The sequence below is a fragment of the Pseudochaenichthys georgianus genome, chromosome 6, assembly GCF_902827115.2.
Source record: "Pseudochaenichthys georgianus chromosome 6, fPseGeo1.2, whole genome shotgun sequence".
Taxonomy (NCBI): Eukaryota; Metazoa; Chordata; class Actinopteri; order Perciformes; family Channichthyidae; genus Pseudochaenichthys; species Pseudochaenichthys georgianus.
In genome coordinates this window covers 39,975,486-39,996,533 of record NC_047508.1, presented here as the reverse complement: position 1 = coordinate 39,996,533, position 21,048 = coordinate 39,975,486, and the positions used below count along the sequence as shown (strand labels likewise).

Genomic DNA, 21,048 nt, shown 5'->3' with positions numbered 1-21,048 from the left:
TGTAGGTCCCGGGCGCTGAAAGGTTCCTGGAGTGATGCCTGTGAGAGTCTTTAAAAGACCCCTTTCTTCACTCGAGTGAAAGCAGCTATTGAGGGCAGAATACTAACCCGAGTGGAGGTCTGCATTCGCTGTGAGACAAATCAAAAGCGTTCTGTATGTGCCGACGGAGGGGAGCGAGGCAGCGGACATACACAGTCAGCTACAGTTTCGCTAACACACACACTTTGCTCTGATAACACAACAGCGCGATGTGTTCAAACACCGGTAGGCGTGGGTGCCTTCTGCTTCTCGGAAACAATGATGTGGTCTCAATGAAAGCTTATTATCTGCCGTGTGGTGGAGGCAATCATCCAACGTGCCAAGCAGTGGCACCGAAGCAAACACAAGCTGGCAGCGTCATCACTACATATCATTCGGAGAAATTCATTAAGGACACTTACAGGAATAAGAGACTTCAACTCCGACACCCTCTTCTCACTTGTGGATGAGTTTAAAATGCATGAACGTCACCTGGAGAAGAGAGACACAGAAGAAAAGGATTATTATAATATTTATTTGATCATTTGTTTTGTATAGTATGGTATTCATCTTCATCATCATCATCATCAAGACCAAAAAAGGGACATTTCACACACATATAATGTTTTGCCATGTCTTGTATGATAAGATCGTTTTTATTATATTTTTATTTCCATTCATGGTCAACTTATAAGTATAAGTACCTTTTAGCACATAACAGATTGTGTTTCAAGGAAGAGATTTTTGTGAGTACCACAAATGGATTTACAATTTCCCAATTTCTCTTCCGTTGTATCGGATAAGCGGCAGAAAACCCAGAGACCTCAAATCCTGGGCGACTCAACCCGAAGCTGTCTGCGTGGCACGCCACCAGAGGTAAGTGGGAACATTTCTTTCTTAAACAACCCTTTAAAGGGAGCGTGTGTTGCCATTAGCATCAGGACACATTTTAATGAACACTGACCAAACTCTTCACATCCCGCCAGCGAATTGAGGTTTGACAAAGTATGAACATTTGGATTGAAAAGTGTTTTTGGACGCACTCTGGAACCCACCTGAGGTCCCCGTGTTCAGTGGATGTTCACACAGAACAGAGGTCCTGTGTGAAGCCCGCGGCAGGCCAACAGAGCATCAGTGTGTTTCTCACACTGCACAAACAACGGCACACACGCAAAGCCGGACACACGACACACAGCGTCCTGTGCGGAGCGTTCAAGTCGTGATCTTTCCTAATACAGTCAAAAAATGTATTCAAATGAGAGGAAAGAAAAGTCATCAAATGGACAGCTAATCTTTTCCTGGGCCGCTTTATTATAGCCTCGCACGCACACACGAGCATACTACAAACAGTGATTTGCTAAAGCAGGGGTCAGAGAAAACAGACAACAACATCAAAGAGGTCAAACTGCTGACGGAGCACTTTGAAGGTTCCTTGATCAGGAAAGTGGGCTCCAAATTGAGAGAGGACGGGAGCTAGATTGAGAATGGGAGGCTGCTAATTAAAGAAAAAAAATGAACCGGTTAAGGAGAGACCTAAGGAGAGAGGCTGGGTTCACACACACTCTCTCACACACACACACACCACACACACACACACACACACACACACACACACACCACACACACACACACACACACACACACACACACACACACACACACACACACACACACACACACACACACACACACACACACGCACACACACGCAACACAAACACGCCTTTGATTCCACAAGTTGAGGCTAATTGAGAACAATGAAGATAAAAGGCAAACACTGTATGATATTTTATTCACGTCTTTAATCAAGCAAATGATTCTCTCTTGGATCTCTCTTTTTCCTCTCAGGGCACAATTAAGGGCAATTCTGACGAGAAAAACTCAAAGGTTTGTACTCTTGTGATGATGATAATAATAATAATAATAACGATAACAAATAGTCGGCAAAAACACACTTGCGAGAAACACCGCTGTAAACACTTCTGTTGGATGCAACTGCTTTTTTGCAGAAGAAGCAATAAACCCTGAAAAGCGAAGGACTCTTAAAGCCACGTTTCCAATCGACTGACCCGCCTGAACACGCTCTGGATTTCTGCAGAACCAGTTATTCTCTTTCCCTTTATTTGTATTTTTGGGGTTTACCCCCCTTTCTCCCCTCCATTCCTCCGCTCCACACGCCCCGCCACTCATCTGCAGATGGCAGATCTGACACCTGGAGGATGCTGGGTAATCAGAGAGACAGCTGGCTGCCCAGTGGAGGAGCTGTCGCAAAACACAGACGCTCTCACACACACACACACACACACACACACACACACACACACACACACACACACACACACACACACACACTGAGCAACAGCCTCGAGTGCAGCATTTACACTACATGAATTCTGCACATAACAGCCCGTGCACTTCTGTATCCATGCACATATATGTAAATACTGTACATTCACACAATTAAACATGCGCTTTGTTAATAAGTCTAATTGAGATGCAGAGAAGACGTACTAAGTGTGTGTGCAGGGGTTTGACTAAAGTGCAGTTATCGAAGGTGTGGCAGTGGAGTTCATGAATATACATTTAAATTCCTGCCACTGGACATTTTCAAGCTCCTACATGTGGCTTCGGAAAGCCGAGACAAGGGAGCTGACATTCAATGTTCCTCCTGACAACTGCAGGAAGTAACAGCTACCTCTTTGGCCCACTGCTGAACACGGCACATGTACTACTGTACTCCTTCTGGCTGCAGCAGGGCCGGGACATGGAGAGGTAACAGATATGCTGCACCACGAGAAGACACAATTTATTGCTTTGGAAACGTCTGCCTGCACCTGCACAATGAATGCACGCATTCACGCAACAAAATGTGCACAGACCCGAATGTTGTCTTGTTGCAGCTGTCAATGCCACTTGTGCAGCCGCGAGCACACTGGAGTCAGAACAATGCATCTCTATGAGACAGAAGCCCTCTCAATGAGCTTAGCACCACATGCGGCTCTGCGCTGCCACTTCCACGTCTGCGCCATAGCACACGGAGAACGGTTCCAACCAATCATATGGCCAGTCAGACCAGAAAGAGATTCACTTGACCCCTAAACGATGAGCTGATAGCACACGTCGACTCTCACAGGACTGCAGGCCATGTTTTGCAGGCCTTGTGATGCGTCTGTTTATTTGTTTATCATTTTGCATCCTCCTATTATCACCCAGCTATATCGATATAGTTCATATCAGTATGTAGTGTCTCTACTTTAAAGAGTACTCTCCTGCTGATGTTCAGGTGTATATCAGTATGTAGTGTCTCTACTTTAAAGAGTCCTCTCCTGCTGATGTTCAGGTGTATATCAGTGTGTAGTGTCTCTACTTTAAAGAGTGCTCTCCTGCTGATGTTCAGGTGTATATCAGTATGTAGTGTCTCTACTTTAAAGAGTCCTCTCCTGCTGATGTTCAGGTGTATATCAGTATGTAGTGTCTCTACTTTAAGAGTCCTCTCCTGCTGATGTTCAGGGTGTATATCAGTATGTAGTGTCTCTACTTTAAAGAGTCCTCTCCTGCTGATGTTCAGGTGTATATCAGTGTGTAGTGTCTCTACTTTAAAGAGTGCTCTCCTGCTGATGTTCAGGTGTATATCAGTATGTAGTGTCTCTACTTTAAAGAGTCCTCTCCTGCTGATGTTCAGGTGTATATCAGTGTGTAGTGTCTCTACTTTAAAGAGTCCTCTCCTGCTGATGTTCAGGTGTATATCAGTATGTAGTGTCTCTACTTTAAATAGTCATCTCCTGCTGATGTTCAGGTGTATATCAGTATGTAGTGTCTTTACTTTAAAGAGTCCTCTCCTGCTGATGTTCAGGTGTATATCAGTATGTAGTGTCTCTACTTTAAAGAGTCCTCTCCTGCTGATGTTCAGGTGTATATCAGTATGTAGTGTCTCTACTTTAAAGAGTCCTCTCCTGCTGACGTTCAGGTGTATATCAGTATGTAGTGTCTCTACTTTAAAGAGTCATCTCCTGCTGATGTTCAGGTGTATATCAGTATGTAGTGTCTCTACTTTAAAGAGTCCTCTCCTGCTGATGTTCAGGTGTATATCAGTATGTAGTGTCTCTACTTTAAAGAGTCCTCTCCTGCTGATGTTCAGGTGTATATCAGTATGTAGTGTCTCTACTTTAAAGAGTCCTCTCCTGCTGATGTTCAGGTGTATATCAGTATGTAGTGTCTCTACTTTAAAGAGTCCTCTCCTGCTGATGTTCAGGTGTATATCAGTATGTAGTGTCTCTACTTTAAAGAGTCCTCTCCTGCTGATGTTCAGGTGTATATCAGTATGTAGTGTCTCTACTTTAAAGAGTCCTCTCCTGCTGATGTTCAGGTGTATATCAGTATGTAGTGTCTCTACTTTAAAGAGTCCTCTCCTGCTGATGTTCAGGTGTATATCAGTATGTAGTGTCTCTACTTTAAAGAGTCCTCTCCTGCTGATGTTCAGGTGTATATCAGTATGTAGTGTCTCTACTTTAAAGAGTCCTCTCCTGCTGATGTTCAGGTGTATATCAGTATGTAGTGTCTCTACTTTAAAGAGTCCTCTCCTGCTGATGTTCAGGTGTATATCAGTATGTAGTGTCTCTACTTTAAAGAGTCCTCTCCTGCTGATGTTCAGGTGTATATCAGTATGTAGTGTCTCTACTTTAAAGACTCCTCTCCAGCTGATGTTCAGGTGTATATCAGTATGTAGTGTCTCTACTTTAAAGAGTCCTCTCCTGCTGATGTTCAGGTGTATATCAGTATGTAGTGTCTCTACTTTAAAGAGTCCTCTCCTGCTGATGTTCAGGTGTATATCAGTATGTAGTGTCTCTACTTTAAAGAGTCCTCTCCTGCTGATGTTCAGGTGTATATCAGTATGTAGTGTCTCTACTTTAAAGAGTCCTCTCCTGCTGATGTTCAGGTGTATATCAGTATGTAGTGTCTCTACTTTAAAGAGTCCTCTCCAGCTGATGTTCAGGTGTCTATCAGTATGTAGTGTCTCTACTTTAAAGAGTCCTCTCCTGCTGATGTTCAGGTGTATATCAGTATGTAGTGTCTCTACTTTAAGAGTCCTCTCCTGCTGATGTTCAGGTGTATATCAGTATGTAGTGTCTCTACTTTAAAGAGTGCTCTCCTGCTGATGTTCAGGTGTATATCAGTATGTAGTGTCCTCTACTTAAAGAGTCATCTCCTGCTGATGTTCAGGTGTATATCAGTATGTAGTGTCTCTACTTTAAAGAGTCCTCTCCTGCTGATGTTCAGGTGTATATCAGTATGTAGTGTCTCTACTTTAAAGAGTCCTCTCCTGCTGATGTTCAGGTGTATATCAGTATGTAGTGTCTCTACTTTAAAGAGTCCTCTCCTGCTGATGTTCAGGTGTATATCAGTATGTAGTGTCTCTACTTTAAAGAGTCCTCTCCTGCTGATGTTCAGGTGTATATCAGTAAGTAGTGTCTCTACTTTAAAGAGTCCTCTCCTGCTGATGTTCAGGTGTATATCAGTATGTAGTGTCTCTACTTTAAAGAGTCCTCTCCAGCTGATGTTCAGGTGTATATCAGTATGTAGTGTCTCTACTTTAAAGAGTCCTCTCCTGCTGATGTTCAGGTGTATATCAGTATGTAGTGTCTCTACTTTAAAGAGTCCTCTCCTGCTGATGTTCAGGTGTATATCAGTATGTAGTGTCTCTACTTTAAAGAGTCCTCTCCTGCTGATGTTCAGGTGTATATCAGTATGTAGTGTCTCTACTTTAAAGAGTCCTCTCCTGCCGATGTTCAGGTGTATATCAGTATGTAGTGTCTCTACTTTAAAGAGTCCTCTCCTGCCGATGTTCAGGTGTATATCAGTAAGTAGTGTCTCTACTTTAAAGAGTCCTCTCCTGCTGATGTTCAGGTGTATATCAGTATGTAGTGTCTCTACTTTAAAGAGTCCTCTCCTGCTGATGTTCAGGTGTATATCAGTATGTAGTGTCTCTACTTTAAAGAGTCCTCTCCTGCTGATGTTCAGGTGTATATCAGTATGTAGTGTCTCTACTTTAAAGAGTCCTCTCCAGCTGATGTTCAGGTGTCTATCAGTATGCAGTGTCTCTACTTTAAAGAGTCCTCTCCTGCTGATGTTCAGGTGTATATCAGTATGTAGTGTCTCTACTTTAAAGAGTCCTCTCCTGCTGATGTTCAGGTGTATATCAGTATGTAGTGTCTCTACTTTAAAGAGTCCTCTCCTGCTGATGTTCAGGTGTATATCAGTATGTAGTGTCTCTACTTTAAAGAGTCCTCTCCTGCTGATGTTCAGGTGTATATCAGTATGTAGTGTCTCTACTTTAAAGAGTCCTCTCCAGCTGATGTTCAGGTGTCTATCAGTATGCAGTGTCTCTACTTTAAAGAGTCCTCTCCTGCTGATGTTCAGGTGTATATCAGTATGTAGTGTCTCTACTTTAAAGAGTCCTCTCCTGCTGATGTTCAGGTGTATATCAGTATGTATTGTCTCTACTTTAAAGAGTCCTCTCCAGCTGATGTTCAGGTGTCTATCAGTATGTAGTGTCTCTACTTTAAAGAGTCCTCTCCTGCTGATGTTCAGGTGTATATCAGTATGTAGTGTCTCTACTTTAAAGAGTGCTCTCCTGCTGATGTTCAGGTGTATATCAGTATGTAGTGTCTCTACTTTAAAGAGTCCTCTCCTGCTGATGTTCAGGTGTATATCAGTATGTAGTGTCTCTACTTTAAAGAGTCCTCTCCAGCTGATGTTCAGGTGTATATCAGTATGTAGTGTCTCTACTTTAAAGAGTCCTCTCCTGCTGATGTTCAGGTGTATATCAGTATGTAGTGTCTCTACTTTAAAGAGTCCTCTCCTGCTGATGTTCAGGTGTATATCAGTATGTAGTGTCTCTACTTTAAAGAGTCCTCTCCTGCTGATGTTCAGGTGTATATCAGTATGTAGTGTCTCTACTTTAAAGAGTCCTCTCCTGCTGATGTTCAGGTGTATATCAGTATGTAGTGTCTCTACTTTAAAGAGTCCTCTCCTGCTGATGTTCAGGTGTATATGTAGTGTCTCTACTTTAAAGAGTCCTTTCCTGCTGATGTTCAGGTGTATATCAGCATATAGTGTCTCTACTTTAAAGAGTCCTCTCCTGTTGATGTTCAGGTGTACATCAGTATGTAGTGTCTCTACATGTCTCCTTGCTTTAATGTTCAAAAAGCTCTTTTCTCATACTGCCTGTGCTGCAGCACCTCTTTTCACCCTCTGTCTGAAACCAGAGCCCAGTGTATTCTGATTGGTTAGCTGTTGTGATTTTAGCACAGGGATTTTAGCTTTTGGAGGCCGTTTACATGCACACAAACCTATAGAAATAGATAGTTAGAGAAAAATAATCAATTATAATCCCACAAGAACGTTCCTCCACACGCCTGGAAGTTGAATTGGGCGTCACTGATAGCTCTAACGGCTGAGAGGTGCGTGAAGTGGATTATTGTTTAACATTGTTTGACAATCCAACAAGCATGCTGGACTTAAGGTATAGCGACCCCTTCACTCATGTTGAAGGGTGCTTGATTGGTTGGGTGTACATAGCACAGAACTTTGATCCCCTTTGTGGTCTAGCCCGATAACACTAAGGTGGGGGAAAGATAATGTTTCAATATGTATGGTCACATTGATAGAAAAGGCCCGGTTTGCAGATATGCGTGTGGGTGGGCTCAGAACACCTTTATTAGGTGGAAAGAGGGATGTTTGCATGAGTGAAAAGCCTTTGTGTTCCCTTCACAAAAGACCTAGGTGAACATTAGGAGGGGCTTAAGTGACAACATGTATTCTCTCCCAAGTCGCTGTTGAAATATTGCCAGAGTTAAAACGGCCAGAAGGAAGGGAGAGGGTAGAGGCAAGCGCCGGCACATACGTCTAAGCCTCGCCCCTCTGCTCAGCACCCCGAGGAGATTACATGATGGCGCTCTCCATTGTCCCGCTTCTTCAAGACAAAGCCTGTTCCACTGTGCAAACAGTGCGCCTTGGAAAGATTGTAAAAACATGAGGTGAATGTCAAAGGCAGAAGTGAATAGGATCTCTCCCTTCCTTTGTCAAGCCGGTAAGGTATGCACACATCGCTGCGTGACAGAGAAGAAAGGAGGGCCTTGTGAGGGAAGGAGCCGGAAAAAAGTTGGAGCGTCTTCCCATGAAAAGGCCAATACCGTGAGAAGTCGCCTGCCTGACTCCTGCGTCTATAGAACAAGGGTTTGGAGGAAAGACCCCCAAAACACACAAGGCATTAAGACACAACACAACGTCTGGAATGATGACCAATGATGAGGAGGAATCCTGGAATATAGAAAGAGATAATGCAAAATGTTTTAACAACATGTTCATCAAGACATAATTAATTTGCTGCAACGTGATATCAGATGGATGAAGGCCTGGAGTCACCCTGTCACGACCCAAACAAGGCTTTAACTGTCACGGCCAATAATGAGGCCGACCTCGGCTCCCTCTAATTTACAAGGCCAGCGCCAGCCTGTAATTAATTGCTGCGTGCATAAATGTAGATGAGTCCACTGGGGAAGCAAGAATGAGAAGGGGAAAAAAAAAAACGGCTGTCAGGCCAATATTCCAGCAGGGAGCAATCTGCGAGAGAGGGAAATGATTTAGAGGACAGCGCACAAATCTGCTGCTCCGTAAAACACGCTGGATGCGAGGGGAGATGGAGGAGGCGGTCCTCAGGAATGGTTACAAAAATGAATAGAAAAAACAGTGGTGGCGATAAATATGAAATGTGTCAATCTTCTCCTCCCACGCATGTCTACACTAAGTAAAGTCGAACAACAGTTTATCTGATCTGCCCGACCCAGAACCCTTTTTTCATGTTTTTATTCTAAAGCACACAACCAGCGTTTATCGAGGACTTGTTCCTTTACTTCAGTGATCAGCCATTTTAAAATGTACTGGACACAAGCGCCTTTCCCCACTCTGTTTGAGCCAGTCTTCTCCTGATAGAGGCTTGTGAGTCTGAGTGAGTGATTACGCGGCTAACAGTTATCGATCTGATATCCACCACGCTGCATTTTTCAGTCCGTCACTTCCGATCTACTCACACCATCTCAATTCGAAGCTGCTTATCATAAAAGGTTATTATTTTTAAGCTTAAGTAATCCAGGGAAAGTTGATGAAATATGTTTTAATATTTCAAGCCTCACTGCCACGTCATACGGTGGCCGACAGGTGCAAAACGCACCACGACGCATTTCCATTAGGAGAAAACACGTCGCAATATAAAATCACAAATTTGTGTTGCGTCTTTTCCGTGTCTCCGATACCATTGTGTTTTGAGCTTCTTGCAGCGTTTACTTTATGCATCGCTTTTAGAAAACACATTTCTTTAAAGTTAGTTTTGTTGGTGACGATGTTTCTTCATTTGCACGTGTTATGGAAAACGTGTGTTATTTTAATTGCATCATTTCTTTAACTGCAGCGCGTTCTTCCTTTATAAAAGTGAGCCACGGAAACAACTTTATAAGTGGAACTGGGCAGATTTTAATTAGTCGAATAAGTCAGTGAAAGCAGTTTTATATGTTTCTATCGGGTGGGTACTCAGTGACTTAATTAGTATCGCTCAAACAGTTCTCTTAAGACGTTTTTTCACGTCAAATTGGTCGGATGTTTAGTTCTCTTGATGTCGATACACACCATGACTTCCTCCGTTATCTTGTAACTTATCCTCCACAAGCCAAAGTCATGGAGCTGCACACTGACAAAGCGCTCTTAAAATCAAAGAGAATAAGGCAGGAGAAATATGTGATCATTTACGGCAGCTACAATAGCAGCTCTCATTCATAAATGTCTCGCACAAAAGCCCGCCGCTTAACTCCCTTTGTGCTCCGAGAACAAACCGGCACAGAAGCCATTGTCCATTGAAACCTGCACGAAGGGGAGGAAAAACACACGTGAAATCCACAAAGTGCGAGTAGTGACACTTAAAGACACACATGGCGGGCTTCGGAGCTGCTACAATAGCGTCTTTATGACATAAGCTCCTTCTCACTACAGTGCTTTACAAAGGCAAATGAGATTTTTCCTATAGCAGGCCTCCAGCAATAACAATTGACATCACAGGCCAGTCTGCGTATGTTTCCCATATTAAAACAGGGAGACACAGTGTAAGCTCGTTGAGAACGAGACTAAGCAGCCTGCTGAGGCAGCGATTTCCCCTCCAGCACCAGCAGGCCCTCCAACAGGGAACCTTCGACTTGAGGGACTGTGGCAAATGGCCTTTTTATTCGGTTACACACCGGCCGCGAGCCAAGACAAATTAGCTACCTCTAACAGTGAGAGGTTTCCACTGTAGAGTCATCTCGGGTACGTCTCCTCCAAAGACATGCGGTTAATGTTAGACGAGCGACAAAGCCCAACAGGTGCGTCCCATATCTCTTCAGATGGCTCACGTTAGAGCTATGATGGAGCTCTTTTATCATTGCTTCGTGTTATTTAGGCAAGGCAAGTTTATTGATATAGCACCTTTCAACACAAGGCAATTCAAAGCAAAGACATTCAGACAAAGGCATTTAAAAACAGTCATTAAAAAGAAAAGATAATAAAAGAAACATTAAAAGACTGTCAAAGTTCTCCCCAAAACTAAGAGAATACCCAGTCGTACCTAGTACCTTGTATCCTACTATAAAGCTCACAATAGTTTTAGTAAAACTAAGAAAATGTACCCTTTAGTCCACCCTCGAACTATAAGATCCTTTAGTTTTTTCCGAAACTAATAAAACTGGCCTCTAGTTTCACCCACAAACCATTTAAAAGTACTTTAGCTAAGTGTACCTGTATCTTTCTTTCAGTTTGCTTTTTTGTGATCATTAGGGTCGTTATTCAAGGTATTTTGAGACGATGTTTATGCTTTTATTTTGAAGGCAGCTTACATTACTTTGCTTACATTTTCTTTATCAGGCGCTTTTCAAAAATTAAATATTGCCCACGTTTGAAGTAATTTGATCATTATGGAGGGTCATTATTTCAGTTAATTTGAGTATGCTTTTATTGGAAGGCGACGTCAGGTGATTTGGACAGTTTTTATTTGTGTACATTACATTTTGTTTAGCTGATGTTTTTCAATACAATATAATGGGGTTAAGTATCTTGCCCAATGACACTCGACATGTTGACTGCAGGGGCTGGGATCGAACTGACCCTCTAATTGGTAAACACATGTTTGGCCCCTGCAAAAGAAGTGAAGGGAGGATTTTTGGTATGTAATACTAGAGACTGGTGAAGGTGGTCCCTGCCTGCAGTTGGTTTTGAGTGTTTTTTATTCGTTCTCCTTGCCCTTACAGTGCGTGCATCCTGCCTATCCCTGTGTCTCTAAACCTCTTGGAACAAATGCCAGTGGGCCACGATGCTGCGGTCCACCCTACCATCTTAAGTGTGTTGGATTACGTGGCGGAAACCTGATGTCTGAGCCCAGTCAGCTGGACACCCGAGCCAGCGCCACTCCTCCGCACCACCCCGTCATCACCGAACACCACACTCCACACTTCTGCTAATTCAACAGCGTGTACCGAACACAGCATACCGTTATACAAATAGACATGACCCAGGGCCCAGGAGCGTGTCGGGAGCATGTCATTTATGAATACGTTCCCATGCAGGCACCGTATAGCCCTGGGAACTCCATGACACAAGAAATGAACCTGATGTGTGTATCTCACGAAGAGCTGTCCGTCAAGCGCGTCTATTTTCAGCCACACGGTAGACCCAGAGCACTTTCTCTATCGCTCCAATTCGAGCCAGAACACTCACCGCCATCTCAGGATGCCATTGGCTCGATTAAAGACTACTTTACGGCCTTGAAACCATGGCAACGCCCAAGCTGGACGAACACCAACTGGATTGGGGCTTCGGTGGGCGGGTCCACCGACTATCTTGGCCCTCGCTGCTTCACCACAGGGTCGTTTCGGAGGCCTCGCACCCCGAAAACCCTGCTGCCACGCCCCATTACTCCAAACCACCACGAGTGGCAAAGTGGAGGTGAGCCAGCTTTTAGAGGAGAGTGACGCCGCTACAAAGGGGAGGAGCCTAACTGTAAAAACAATGTAAACATCAACTCTGAGGACAATCCCGCCAGGCCCGTTGGAAGCTGAACTTTAAGCTGATTATCAGTCTATGTTGGAGTGACAGGTGGAGAGTAATGCCATGAACTCGGTATAATAATTAAAGCTTCCTCAAAAGGCACGTTCAAAAGGAAGTACACTTAACTGAGAAAAACAACTTGATTGTCACTCATGGGATTTTCCTAACTGTGTTTTTTTTTTTATAAACAAATGTACGGGTTGAAAAGATGAATTGATCATGCTTGAAGATTATTGGAGTCACAAAAAGTATCTTCAGATCTCAGAATTAGTACCTCACTACCTTCCCCCCCCCCCGCCTTAAACGCCTCCACATCACTAATGCGGCTTTCACACCAGCGCTTTTCAGTTTCTAGCTCCGAGCGGGAGCTTTTCTGGTTCAGCTCCGGTTTCCCTTTTCAGCTCCCGCTCTGTGCACACCGCCCACTGGCGCCCCAGAGCTGCCCCTGCTGCGTCATGACGTCACCGTTTACATCGCTGATTTGCCCCCCAACGGCAGCCATTACGGCGCTCACAACAACAACAACAGCGTCGGGTCGATGATCGTGTTGCTTTTAATCACACGAAGCCAGAATAAATTGAATAACGACTTCTCCAACCTTATACTTTTCTCCAGAGTGCCGTGGTTCATTGTTTATTAATGTGTTTCTGCAGCATTTACTGACCGCTGCAGTGCTGCTCTTCCACAGGAGTTTATTCTCCCGTTAGCTCCCGGTTAGCTCACACTGCAGCGGCCGCTCTAAAGTATTCACTGAACGACTCAGACAAGCAGCTGATGCATATCCCCAGTTCCCTTAGCCTAAGTGAATGTGTGTCAGTCTGAATTGACGCTGTTTGGTATCACAACGCTGTTATGAAAGTTTCTCTGGTATAAAACGGGTGATGTTGGCATAGCAACCGAAGCTAAACTGACTACTTGCATCCGATAGCTGCAATAATACAAAACAACACGTCTGCCTCTCTCCACAATGATCGATAACAGTGAACGGATGGTCAAAGTAAGGTACAAATAAACAGCATCACACGAAGCCTGGTTAGTGCTGCCTGACTTTATAAAGTGTGTTTATAGGCACTACTGCTTGTAGGCAGGCATAACAGTCGACCCATGGGAGGTGGGTTTAGTTTCCTGCACGCCTCGACGTAAGAGAGACGTAAGCGACGTCGCCTCTTAGCTCCGAAGCTCTTGCCTCTGGACCGACAATTTTTTGGAGCTGGAAATGAAGCGGATTCCGGAGCTAAGAGCCGGCGCCGCTGCGGTCTGAACAGGAAAACCCGGCGCTTTTCAGGCTCTAGCTCCGAGCCGGAGCTGAAAAGGCGCTGGTGTGAAAGGGGCATAAGTAACACTTGTGCTTCTATTGGCTCTGCAACACATTGTACGTGGAAATCTCTAAGCAGTTGACCAATCACAACAGAGCCGGCCAGTTAACCAATCAAAGCAGACTGGGCTCTGGTTTCAGACAGAGGGTGAAAAGAGGTGCTGCAGCACAGGCAGTATGAGAAGAATACAGAGCTTTTTGAACACGAGACACCTGGAAATTAGCATAATAGGGCCCCTTTAAGTAGCAACTCAACGTTAGGATATCTAAACCGACAATGTATTTTGTAATGTGTCCCTCACAGGACCCCATACTTTCTGGCATTGCACCTTTAAATGTTATTTCATTTGCCGTTATGTTTGCATTCTTACGATGAAACCAAACATAATAATTGTCTTCCGTGTCATCGTTATTATAATAGCTTATACACCCTGTTTTTTTCTACCGAGGCTTTCTACCTCACTTGCACGATGCGTCAACATTAGGTCGTCCATAAAATAAAGTGAGTCATCTGCAAGTCAATTTCCCTTTTGTAAACTTGGAGCTGAGAGAGCTGCGTGTGACTGTGCTGGGTTTTATGTGTCATGAAATGTGTTGGAGATGAGAGGAGAAGTCAGTGTTTCTTCAATGGCTGTGGAAAAGCTTATATTATATGTGTGCAGTAAGACTCTCGTCAAAAGGTTGTGCAAACTATTTCTATTGTTTGTTTTAACCTGCGGGGAAAGGCAGAGGGTGGAGTGGATGTGTCATAACAATTTGGAGTTAGCGTGACTGTCATTTACACAAAAGAAAATGTATCTTCAAACACTTTCCTTAAATTATAAAAACGTTCAAGCTCTTGTATTGTCTTGTAGATCCAGCCCCACCCACCCGGTTCACAGGAGCACGACCGGGAGATATTTGCAGATGACACCCACTGTCCCGTGCCGACTGTCTGCATTATGATAAGCACACTGAAGGAGTGAAGGAGTCATCTTAGGGCATTTGGAGCAGAGAATAATTTGGTTAGTATTAATAACTTGCGAGTACATATCCATTTGAAGACAGGCTCGAAGTGAAACAGAGAGGGTGAAAGTGGCTCCAGGAGTCGCAGACATGTGACTTCCCTTTTCTGTAAAATCATCAGGAGCAGGGCGATTGCCAAAGCATCTGCTGCTGCGATCCAAGGCCACTGACTGACAGATGAAGAGCCACTCGAGTGTCGGTCACCCGGTCACCCGACGGTCTGGTTTCCAACGGCTACCATATGACTGAACACTTTCACACATTAGCAAGACATCCACTGCAACGGACGCCCGTTCTTCCACGACTCAATCTGACCTGTGTCTCCTGGAGACGCTGAGACGCTGAGAGTGCACCGGGGAGAAAAGAGACCGAATGATGTCTTTTTACGACGCCTCCTTCAAGTAAATCAATAAACCGACATGATGGGATTCCCATTAGCAAGCAGCAGGGAAGTTGAGAGGCTGATCTGTTTTGCAACCAACATCAGGGGACCTGAAGAGTTGGGGTCAACATCCTGTATTCAGGTCGAGAGACATGTTGCTTACCAAGAACTGTTTATCTTAATAACTGGACTGTTAGACATATCAATTCCACTTGGTGATGTTTTGTTTACAAGGTGGATGTTTAGGAATTTATTATTCTGTCTGGAAGACTTTATAAAGTGGGTTTGTTTAACTTTACGTCACTGGGTTCGGTTTTACAAAGCATCTGGACTATTACTATTATACTATCTAGACTTATTAACAGTTTTTTGGACAGGTTAGTGCGTCGTATCGATTTGAAAACGTTAGCTGGATGCTTAAATATGTGTGCATCTGAGAAAGCAGTCCGTGTGGCGAAGTAAAGCAGAATGTAATTTAGACCTCGGCCTGGCTTTGCAGAAGTACTTCAGCATCAAATACAAACCCTGAAGTACCTTGTACGTACATAACCTTTACGATGAGCTGGATTTGTTCAGTATTTCTTCACGATCTATTTCACGTTACTTCAATTACTGAGTTCCTACATTTCTAAAAAAGCCTCCCAACATCCCAGAGAGGCGGCGGGCCTGTGAGAGGCGCTGCTGGAGTGTGTCATGGTGAGTTTTCCACTTGAGAAGCAGAGAGAGTAATGCTGCGGTTTGTGTTTCAAACTGTTCACAAATCACAAAACAAGCAGGACAACAGAAACAACAACAACAACACTGCAGACAACATTCATCTCCGATAGTCCCGATCTAAAAGAAAGTGGCTTCAGTGTAGCGTGGATTAAAGCCACCCCTTGCTGTTCTCTCTCCGGGCAGGTCGCCAGGTGTGTGACTGTTAACCGCAGCAGTCATCTGTCAAAGGCTCTTGTGTAAACCTTGCGTTTATAAATCTCACTCAGTCCTCTGCAGGTACATAATAGCCGTCGTTGCTCTCAGGCGACATTCGCCCACACCCTGCCTAAAGCAGTAAGAGTCAGAGAGAGAAAAGAGACACACTTTCACAAACTCCAGAAAGAATCAGCTGCTGTAACAAGGACACGCTAACAAAGATGTCGCCTAAATACTCTGTGTCAAGATGTGAAGTGGAGAGGAAGCAGGGAGGGTTTGTGTGGAGGGAATGCTGTTGTGAGTAGGCGCTGGTGTGTCAGGTAAGCTCTTATTCTGAGTTTGGAAACTGGATAGTGGGAGCAGGTGCTGCTGCAGGGGCAGAGAGGAAAGGTCAGCCGGGCCTTTGAGAGAGAGGAGAGAGGAGAGAGGAGAGAGGAGAGAGGAGAGAGGAGAGAGGAGAGAGGACGCGGCCCCTCGTTATTCTCCGCTCTGAGGGGAGAAATAAGGAAGCTGTTTCCAAGGTTATGTGGTGCATCCACGGAGAAGTACGCCCACCCAGCAGGGTGCGCACACACACACACACACACACACACACACACACACACACACACACACACACACACACACACACACACACACACACACACACACACACACACACACACACACACACACACACACACACACACACACACACACACACACACACACACACACACACACACACACACACACACACACAGTCAGAGTCAAGAACATACATGCATGCAGGAAGAAATGCCACCCGGTATAGACACACGTGACAAGGACACATCACAAGACACACAGAGAAATATGTTGTATTTCACACACTTGACTGTGCACAAGGACATGCATGCCGACAGCGGGGAGTCTCACACAAACACACACCTACTGTATGCGTTACAAAACATTTCATTTGGCTTTAATCCAACGCGACTTAGAATAAGTGCAAAAACCATAAAGATTAAAACTCCGATGCAGATATATTCACTTCAAGCAGGTCATACTAGTGCGCACAGAAAACTGGGTAAAACGTCCACACAGAGGAATTTAGACGGATTTGTCATTTATAAAAGCAACAAAGATCCATAAAAACCTGTAGAGTTAAATATAAGCACACACACTGTACACACACACACACACACACACACCTCAGCTTGCATTGCGGTTGAGAAACGTATGGGCATCTGCCAGCGTGCTTCAAGCTCCTTCTCTGGGGCCTCAGCCTCTCTTTTCCTGCAGCAACACTGCAATTTGGGTGTGCCGTTGGGCCAGAGATAAGTATAGGCTGACTAATATGCACTTAGGACCCGGGGAGAAATACTTAAAGCTAAATGTTTAATTTGTGTTTGTTCAACATATGTCCAATTTGGGGGCTGGTGTCTTTTTCAAAGAGCCCAAAAACAAATAATTAGGAGTATCTGGAACCGGACCAAAGGCTTCAAAGGGTGCATGGTGGAGGGACGGTTCGCTTTGGAGGCGACTGACATCTTCCAGAAAAACAACATGCGGAAACACTTCCGTGCAACACCGTGGTCAGATGCAGATAGGCTCGGTTGACTGGGCACATAAAATAACAGTGTTGCGAAACATGAGGATGCTTCCTAAAACTGTAATGAGATATGATTCCTTTCGCGTCAGCGTGGTGTGGATGTATGATACATGGCAAACTCGCAGCCACACATCTGGAGCGTTTGTCCACCTCCTGTTTTAAATCTCTCCCTTCATCTCACTCTCTCTTTCTCTCAACCGTCAAATCTCTTAATCTCTCCAACTGCTTGTGCCGTCTCTGTGGCACTGGAGAGTCCCTCAGGGCCACCCCGGGGGAAAGGCCTCTCAGAGTCCATGAATTGTGTGAGACATATTAGAATAACGCGTGAGCGATGGGTCGGTTTCTCAGTGTGAGGAATAGATACTATAAGGATGGCCTTGCATTACACTTTAGGCTGAGCATGGAGGGAAATACAATTGATACTTATTTGTCTTTGTCAAATAAAAAATTATCTTTGAGGCTAGAGGCCCAAACTGATCATGCGTTTTGATGTGCTGAGCTATTTCTATTTAACAAAAATACATTTTTAATAAGAGGCACAACATTACATTTTTTACCAAGAAAACAGTTTTCCTTTTGCATTTTTTATTTACATATTAAATGTCAGGAGGTGAAGATGAATGGATTTGCCAGATATGAGGGTCGTTTTGCGCACGGTTCTTAACATGTTGCTGACGGGCTGCTGACGGGCCACACAGTGCCCGGCTGTACGCAGGCTGATCCGCCTGTTGTCCGCGCGGATCCCCACAGAAGAAGAAAAAAGCTGCAGGTCTCCCTCAGAGAGCGCGCACTGCAGCCCGGGACAATGTGCTGAATTGGCAGCCTATATATAAGTCTGCCATTTGGACACTCTAATGCCACTTTACCTTATGAGGGAACTTCAACCCGCAGCACCTGCTCAAAACAAAATGCCTAGGAGATCAACTTCAGCGACCCCCCTTCGCTCGGATTGTTTTTCAGACAGACACTCTCACTTACAAGAGAGGGAGGGGGGGGGCTGCTGGTCTATAAATTGTTCTGCCAGAGTCCAAACAATTAAACAACTTGTTGGAAATAGTGATTTACTGCGCGGGCTGGTGTGGACATGTCCAAACTGGCAACAGGAGGATCTGTCAAGCCGGGCAATTATTTCTCTGAATAGAGGAGTGATTTGATGTGCAAACAAAAAAACGGTGCATGCCTAAAAACAATTAAATCTGACGCTGGGGGAATTGAGCAAAACTACAAATATAGAAGAGATAATAAGAGTTGTTGATATTTCAATCTGAAAAATAATTGTGCATTTCCTCTTTAGTGGTTTTCTGATCCATTGTTGTCAAGCATGTGATCTCTCTTTCTCTCGTCTTTCTAAAAGCTCCTTATCTTCAGCAGCAGCAGCTTGTCAGGGAGGTGTAGTGTGGCTCTGCATATGGGGAACACCCTGAAGTGACTCTATCAGTCTGATCCAGGCGGCTGTCGTGCGTCTTGTCCTCCCGTACCCCCGGCACATCCTCACCGTGAACACGCAGGGCAGCACCAGGGAGAGCCGGAGGACTGTCCGAGCTTCAGGCTCTTCACTCCGGATAAGAAAATGTCCCAGCATGCATGCATGGCTCAAGTTCACCCACAATTAACTCCGCACAACACCACCACTGTCACTCTATGAAAGTCACCTGAAAGTTAAAACGCACGGTACAAACTTTTTTTTAACATAAAGAAAGCCACAGATCGCCCTGGAAGTTGAGTTTTAAAAAACTTACAGATGAATGTCTCAGCTCGCAGGGACACTGTCTTGTTTCCCTCGGCATTGTCTCCTAATGAATCCGTGTTTAGGGCTCCGAGTCTATTTTAATTTATGACTCACGCATTCTTCTAGGTCAGGCGCCGTGACCTCCGGAGAGAAAGCTAACGTTGGCCCTTAAGACGCCCTACTTTCTCTCCCATCCACAGTCTATTTATCTCTATTATATTCCAGGACATGTGTGGGAATCTAAAGGCTCAACACATGGAGGTCTGTGGAGGTGCAGCGGAGCCGGGCACGCGCACTGACTGTCCGGCAGAGCGTGCATGGACACAAAGGCTACCGCTGTGTGTCCGAAGAGGAAAACACTGACACTGCATTTGGTCTGAATGGGATGATCTTAAGAATCATCTGCTTTATTGAAACTTAATTCCAAAAATGTTGTTTTAAAAATAAAGTTTAGTGGCTCTTAATTTGTCTTCAATACGTTTGATATTATCCAGCAATTTTACCCAGGTGTTTTTCCGCATCAAAGAATTAAAGTTTCTTAATTATCTATAAAAAAATATATTTTGTAACAAACCTGTTGAACCATTTCTGTTTAAAGTGCATGACAGGGAGGAAGTCAAGGATGCACACGATGAAATGCAAGTTAAACTGCTGTCTTTTATTTTTGCATCTTCTGAAATTAACCCGGAATATTTCATTTCCACTCGCAGCCTGAACTTGAGGCAAAAGATGGAAGTGCATTAATAAGACTAACATGTTTAAAGTGCGGTCTCTGCTCACATCGGTGTGCTTTTTCAGGAGCACAGATTTAATGATATATCTTTTCTTTTAGCACCTCATCACAAGAGTGTAAGGGGATGAAAGGAGTTCACAAATCCAAACCATCTCACAACCTGACAACCACGCGGGTTTTGACTGCTTAAAGGACTTAATGAGGGAACACGACTAAAATAACAACTTCTGTTTCTAATCATTTGCACGTGTGCCATTGAGTACAAGTTACCTTAAAAAACAAAGCAATAACTGACAAATAACAGGTACAAGTGGACATTATAATTTCCTATTGTTTTATCATGAACTTTTACTCGTAACTTAACTTGTATACGTTTTTTAATTGGAAATTGTGACCTTTTCTGTCAGTTATAACATACATAAATTACAGATTATAAATGTTTACACACTAATGTAAAACTTTTCAAACAAATGAAAGACACGTATTTCCTAAGTAAGTTGTTGCGGTTCAGATAGGGTCGACCGAGCTAATCACGGTCCAACCGGAGGTTTAAAGACGAGGCAGGCGTTCAGAGATTCTGCCGCTGTCACCGCTGTTTGTTGTGAACAGAGATAAGCAGAGTGCGCACCGACTTTTCAAAACACGCACCGGCTGACGGTCCGCGATGCAACGGGGACTTCTCTTACCTGGATTCACTTCTTCTGCGTGTTCCCGGCAAATGTGAGGATTACGGGCGATGAAGAAGAGCTTCAGCGGTTGACAGCAGACAGGAGCAGTCAGATGAAACAGCCTTCAAATCCCGTGCGTAAAGTCACCATCGCTGGCGCGTGTCCGGGACTTTGGTAAACTCCTCTGTTCCTCCGCGGAGGATCTGGAAGTGGAAATCAAACTCTTCGTGTTCTGCGTCGTCTTTAGAGGCGGTGCTGAGCAGCTGTCATTCAGAGGATCTTTAAAAAATAAAAGTATTTAAAGTTATTCCCCGTCCGGCACTGTGTGGAGGTTAAGTGAGAGTGCGGGGCAGAGCCGGGCAAAGAGAGAGAGGCAGGATAACCCCTCCTCTCTCTCTTTCTCTCTCTCCTTTTCTCTCTCTCTCTCTTTCTTTCCCTCTCTCTCTCTCTTTCTTCCCCTCTCTCTCTCTCTTTCTTCCCCTCTCTCTCTCTCTCTCTCTCTCTCTTTCTTCCCCCCTCTCTCCCCCCTCTCTCTCTCTCTCTCCCCGTCTGTCTCCGTGTGACTCACTTATGTGTATTGTTCAATAGAT

The 21,048-nt window shown here is 44.4% G+C and overlaps 1 protein-coding gene across 1 annotated transcript in view; it reads right to left on the bottom strand.

The window, feature by feature from the left end:
* LOC117448685 (transcription factor SOX-6-like) overlaps positions 1 to 20,820 on the bottom strand; it is a 149,787-nt gene extending 128,967 nt beyond the window's left edge. The window contains exons 1-2 of the mRNA XM_034086031.2: positions 20,477 to 20,820; positions 441 to 510 (exon numbers count right to left, since the gene is read on the bottom strand). The gene's annotated coding sequence lies outside the window, so the exon portion shown is untranslated. The remainder of the gene's footprint in view (positions 1 to 440; positions 511 to 20,476) is intronic.
* Positions 20,821 to 21,048: the final 228 nt, after the last annotated feature.